Below are 6,841 nucleotides of genomic sequence, written 5' to 3'. Positions count from 1 at the left end.
CCCACATTGACATGAGTCAAGAAATGAGTTTATAAAAAATGCTCCAAACTATTTTTTAAACCTAAAATTGGTGTAAATAGAATCCATTTCACAAAAATGCTAAATGATGAAAATATCTAAAAACCTTAAAATGACTAGAAAAATTCTAGCAAATTGACAAAAAAATTGATATGTTCTATGATACAACATTCACAGAAACTGAATACTAGCCTTAAACTCTAATTTTCTAATACCTATATCTTTGCAACCAGAGTCTAAAACTGAAGAACGAAAAGCTTCGACTTGAATTTTAAGTTTTAGCTTAAATGCCACTTCTGACTTTATTTAAAACTAAATTTTAGCCCTGGGTTTAAATATTTAACTTGCCAAAATCGACGAGTTCAAATTTAAACCCAGGGTTAAAATCTTGAAATCCCGCATTTTCAAAATTAGTCTATCAATCAATCATCATTTATCTAAGAAAGCGGCATTCAACTTTAAGCTATATTTAAAAGTGAAAACCTTGATTGAATAAATTTTACGTTTTAGATTAATTAACGTTTGCACGGTTGTAACTGGAAATATATGTTTTGTTTTTGGGTATGTAAATAATTTAAAATTTAAAAACTGCTGATGAGCAATGGTTACGTAATATCTCTCAGTAAATCCTTTTCTCTGCTTGGTTCAGATTTTTTCCGGGAAATTCAAATCTCCCTTCAGGGTTATGTTGAGAAAATTTAATATCTAAGTAGCAACTCATTATTTTATAGAACTTTTAAGCTATAACTTATATTCCGCGCATTCTTTAGGTTAAGACTCTGATAGCATTAATATTTGACAATTAAAACTTTTTTTTTAATCCAAAGGATTGATCATATTGCTAAGTTATAAGGATTAGAAAATCATAGTTTGAGGCTGGTAATTACTAAGTAGTTTGATCCTTTACTATTGAAATATTCTTAGCTTTGACAGAACATATTACCGACGGATCACCAGAACGCTGCAGTTGTCATTGTCAGAGGTAAAAAAGTAAAGATAAAATTCAAATATAATGCTCTCTAGATTAAAGTAAATCATAACTCCTTTTATAGGAGAGCTTTCGAGATGAACAGAGCTGTTTTTATTTCTAGAATGTAAACAAAAAAAATAGTTTTTCTATTTCTTCGTAAAATGAAAACTAATCAAGCTGAAAGGTCCCAAGGTGAAATCGTGTACATTTTGTGAAATTAAGTTTTCATTTGTGATATTCCATATGTAAACATAATTTTTTTTCGTTTTTTTATTTTTAATTTTTAACAACATTTTCTAGTAAGTTTAATGTTTTGTTTGATAAAATCAAAGAAATTGATTTGAGTTTGAACTGGATTCAGATTAAAAAGCAAAAAGTAAAACTATTTATAGAGGGGGGGGGGGGAAGTTTTTTGTCTGTTTAACAATTTTTACTTAGATAGATAAATGGATTGCTTTTTAAACATAGGAAAACTAACTTTTCACAAATATTGTAAAAGGAATTGACTCTTTGCCACAATTACACTAATTTTCTTATCCCCATCCTCTTAGCAACATAATGTCGCAGACCTCAGATATTTAAAACAATTAAGAAATTGACTCTTTGCAACAAACTCTGATTTTCTAATCCCTATTTCTTTGGATTCCGACGTCGTAAACCTTTGCAATTTCAAACTATGACTTTTGTTAGATCAAAAAATATAAGTTTGAAATATCAAAAGTTTACGACATTGGGTTCCAAAGATATTGGGATTAGAAAATCAGAGTTTGTGGCAAAGAGTCAATTCCTTTTTTGTTAAATACAATTATCTAAGTTTGAAATATCAAAGGTTTACGCCACTAGGTTGCAAAGATATAGACAATAGAAAATTTGAGTTATTTGCAAGACTTGATTCCTTCTGTTTATATTGTGAATGAGTTTCAAAATCATTCAAACATACACATGCTAATGAACATTTGAAAAATAATACTTTTTTCTAGTGACCGATATACTCTGTTTTCCTGGGACGCTGAATCTAAGAACTGTGTATGTGGAACAGCAATAAAACCGACTGGGACGGAAAACTTGACTGTTATCTCAGGCATTTACAATTGCTTAAATGATGTCAACCAGCCTACTACAACAGTACAATTTGAAGGTAAAATTCTCAATTGAAAATACAACTGTGGCCATTCCAGGTGTTTTCCACCCCCCTTGTGGTTTCTTTATTTATTAAAAATAAGTATTTTTCAAAAATTTTCTGACGTACTTTTTGAACTCTTGCACTCTAACCATTAAAATTAGACGCCTCATTTTTTTAATGACCCGGCCTTAAAAAGTTGGACTAGGAACGTGTATCACACCCCCTTATTTCGACTCTAAGGGCAAAATCATAGTTGTCTTCCCCCCCCCATCTATATTAGACAAAAATAGCCTAATTAGGATAGGGTTAAAGAATGTGGCAATGCCCGATTGACAACAGTTCCAAAAAAGCTTTGTCTGATCTGGTATGAATTGGACTTTAGTTTAGAATTTTGATTATTTTTATTGTGGTTTGTCAATAAAAGTGACTTGCGCATTTCTACTACAGGACAACATAAAGGAATTATCCGAATTAAACTTTTTTAAACTTGAAAATCGACAAAATCGTACAAGCTATTGATAAATTAATGGTTACAAGAATACCATCATGAATCGGGCATTGTCATCTATGTACGTGAAAGGTCACTTGAAATTACACATACACAGTCCGTTTAATTAAACAAGATTAAAATTTTTATAATCAAATTAATTTTGTAGGAGGACAAGATACAGGAGAAGAATATTGTAATATTAAACCAGCCTGTATTAAAGAAGGGGTCACCTATTATAGTAACGACGCTGACGGTAAGAATGGAAAAATCTAAAGTAAGAATGGCTCTATGCTTCTCCCTCACACCCCGTGTCAGCGTTTAAAATGAAAAAATGACCGCTTTAAAATCTCATAATTTAAAACTAGCTAACCTGAAAACCGGAAAGGGAGTAATTTGGGAAAGCATTTTAGTAATATTCTTTCTTTCTTTTGTTACAAACTAAAAGAACCCATAAGTCATGAACATGACGCAAATACAACATTTACTGATTTATTGCCACAAGCACAAATTTTATTTTCCCTATATCTTTCAAACCTGATGGTGCAGTACTTTGATATTTCAAATTTGACAGAAATCATAATTTGAACAAAGGTCTTCAACATTGATTCGATTTGATTATAGTTGCAAAGATATAGGGACTAGACAATTAGAGAGTTTGTGGCAAACACATAGTATTATGTGTGTTTATATCGTGAAAAGATTAATTCCTAACTTTTAGTAATTTTGAAATGAAAGGAATTGACTCTTTGCCACAAACTCTGATTTTCTAATCCCAATATCTTTGGAACCCGATGTCGTAAACCTTGGATATTTCAAACTTATATTTTTTGATCTAATAAAAGTCATAGTTTGAAATTTCAAAGGTTTAAGAAGTTGGAATCCAAAGATATAGGGATTAGAAAATCAGAGTTTGTTGCAAATAGTCAATTCCTTTAGGAAATTATGTAACGCTCAAGCCCGGATCAGCAGAAGACTGCAGCTGTCATTGTTCTAAACTGAGGATAGAAAATTAAAGATGAAATTTAATATAGTCAACATTTAAATCAGCTTAATTTTACGTGAACTCCCTTTTAAAGAGGCGCATTCCCAATTCACAACGGTACCCTTAAACCTTTGATGGAATTGTGGCAGAAAAAAAAGAGTTTACTTTCAAATGTTTGAAACCCGCTTTTAGTACGTCCACAAATTAAGTCCTTCCAAAAGTGGTAAATTGTTTTGATTTTCTACATATGCAGAACTCTGTTGGATTCTGTCTTTTATTTAGATTAATTTTCAAAAATGCTAAATTTCTATAAAAAAAAATACAAAAACATTTGTTTTTTTTTCTTAAAGTGATAATACTGTGTTTTCATGGAACTCCAACCATAATATCTGTTGGTGTGGAAAAGCAACAGACCCAATTGAGTCGGACAGATTAGACGTAATCTCTGGTAGATATGACTGCTTGAGTAATGATACATCTTCTCTAGGTAAAGAGCCAACTGGACCTGTAAAAGGTAATCAAATGATCGTTTAGTAATCAGCATTGATTACAGTATAAAAAGTATAAAAATATCTAGAAATAAAGTTGTTTTTGGAGGATCATTTCATTTTCAAAAACACTTCAGATTTTTGATCTACTCGGTATTTTTCCTCTTCGATTTTAGAATAAATGAAATATTTCTTGACAAAATTCTCAATATTGGATTTATGATGTCTGCATCCAGTAAGATTTAAACCACTGTTTTACGTTTTTAGCTATACGCAATTTAAAACAATATTGTAAAATCAAATTATTTTTGATTGCCGAACCATAATTTTCCCATGCAAGGAGGGACATTAAGATAATTAACCACTGAAGTTTTCTGAACATTTTTCAGCTCTAAAGACAGTCAAATTGTGTATACCCAATTTTTACGGGAAATTAAAATTTTTGCTTAACCGGGTTTCCTTGACCAGAATTTACCTCGCTGGGCTCTTAATGTTTAGTAGGCAAAATTGGTCTTGGGAACCCTTGGTAAAGTAAAATTCACTTTAACTTCCCAGTATAAAAGTATAGTTGTATTATCATCAGTATTACCATTTTGCCCATAAACTATTAGCCTAAATAATAAAAAAGAAAAATGTATTATATTAACAAATTGAAAAACCATTATACCTAATTGACACAGTTTCACATTAATAGAAATATATCATAAAAGTTTATAGTTTTTATACTATTAAAAATCTATTATTTTTGTTTTTCATTAGGACCATGGATAATTTTTACGGACACAATCATTATTTATAATTAAAAATCATTACAGCAATCAATTTTTTTTACATTAAGAATATGGATAATTTTTACCATGCCGACAAAATAATTATTTATAATAGTTAATGATTTAAAGACCTTTATTACAATAATTATATTTATTCTACATTACGAATCGTAATAGTTTTACTTTGCAGAAAAAAAGGCCTTAGAGAGTAGGTATAGGGTTGAAATGCATGTTCATAGCCCGATTTTTGTATGCTGGCTCAATGAAAAAAATAGATTGATAACTTTTATAGATTTGGTGCTAGGGAGGGTTTAAAAAAATTGAAAAAAATTGTTAGAAAAATGAAAAAAATATTTTTTTTGTTTTAAACAAATATCGAAGTGTGACACAAAGGCTTTTCAAAAATATAGTTTATAGATCTGTTGCTTTAGTCACAAAAAAGTTATGGGATATTTTAAAAAAATTCAAAGACTGAAGACTTTTTTCCGCCCTGTATCCTACCCTATTAAAAATTATTTTATTGCAGAAATCCTTAAATTACTATTCATTAAAAGTCACAAAATTTTACGGTGATAGTGTCAAAAATAAGAGTGATAGGACAAAAAAACAGGGGGGGGGGTCGCCATACGCCACCCCCCAGCCTGTTTAGGGTAAGAATCATGGATCATTTAAAATCAATTTATATTAAGAATCATGGATTAAATAAAAATATAGTTTTGCGGACAAAATAAATGATTTCAAAACCATTAAAACAATTAATTATATTTGGCTATCAACATGTGCACTTTTGCAAAAACAATAATTCTGCATAGGATTAATTTTCAAAATTTCATTTTATACTTCATAAATTGATTTACACCGGTATATTTCTGAGGTCCAAAACTTAAATTCATCCGAAAATTTTTTTATTTATCAAATCAGTAGAAAGGAATTGAGTTTTTTTTCACAAAATCTGATTTAACTATCCCCTATATCTTTTCATTTCAATGTCGGAGACTTTAGATATTTCAAACTATGAATAATTTTAGATCAGATAATGATTCTTTGAAATATCACAGGTTAACACCATCAGGTTGCAAAGATATAGCGATTTGAAAATCAATATTTTGGCTAAAACTCATTTCCTTGATTTTAATAGTGTCAAATATTGTTGTACTCGTCATGCTTAACAAAAATTTGCTTTTAGTATCTACTCTTGCTCTCGATGGGACGTGATCTAAAACCTTTAAGTTTGAAAATGAGAAATTTCAAACATTTTCTTATTTTCAAAACCTTTTGTTTTTGTTACATAACTCAAAAAATCCCTCCCTTTAGGCCTAAAACCGGGCTTTAATACTAACTGCCTGAGTCCTCAGGCACACTGCCTGAATGACTGCTTTTTCCTGTAACAAACTAAATCTTTGTTTTGACCCACTTTCACTTGTCAGATTTTGATAAAATTTAGCTTTTTAGAAAGCATATGACATAAGGAAACGGATTGCACAAGTTTTGCAAAAAAAGCAATTGTTTCATAATATATTGAAAATACAAAATAAAGTTTTATTTTTCACTAGTCAATAATATTGTTCAAAAAATGAATAATTATTTTGTCTACATAGTAAAACTATAATTTTATATTTTTGATGGTTTTTATTGTAAAACGAATATCATTAATTGTTGTAATGGTCTTTAAATCATTTCCTGTTGTAGGGTGATAAAACTACTTCATCACCCCTACAACTGGGTGATAAAGTAACTTTATCTCAACCTTATTTGCGAAATTTTGCATATTTCCGCGAAAATGAATGCAGCAAAAATTTGACCAAGGATTTTTGTTAAGATCGGACCACTTTTACCGCACTGATATACTTTTCAGAAATATGCACGTTTACAAAGTCTAGATAGCTCAAAAAAAATAGTTCTAGAATTTATAATGTCATAATCATACCCAACTACTACCCCAACTCCGTCTGTTTTTTAGAGAGACCCCACCCCCACCCTTGTTTAGTAACACCCAAAAA

General features: G+C 30.1%; 1 long non-coding RNA gene across 1 annotated transcript; it reads left to right on the top strand.

Annotated features, from left to right (window-relative positions):
- Positions 1-955: 955 nt before the first annotated feature.
- On the top strand, positions 956-3,608 carry LOC111708662 (uncharacterized). The gene is made up of 4 exons (XR_002766706.1): positions 956-1,000; positions 1,969-2,126; positions 2,768-2,854; positions 3,538-3,608. It is a non-coding gene; the product is annotated as an uncharacterized LOC111708662 (long non-coding RNA).
- The last annotated feature ends 3,233 nt before the right edge of the window (positions 3,609-6,841 follow it).

Source organism: Eurytemora carolleeae, unplaced genomic scaffold, assembly GCF_000591075.1.
Source record: "Eurytemora carolleeae unplaced genomic scaffold, Eaff_2.0 scaffold866, whole genome shotgun sequence".
Taxonomy (NCBI): domain Eukaryota; kingdom Metazoa; phylum Arthropoda; class Copepoda; order Calanoida; family Temoridae; genus Eurytemora; species Eurytemora carolleeae.
The sequence above is the reverse complement of the archived record's forward strand: the minus strand, read 5'-3'. Positions and strand labels throughout refer to the sequence as shown.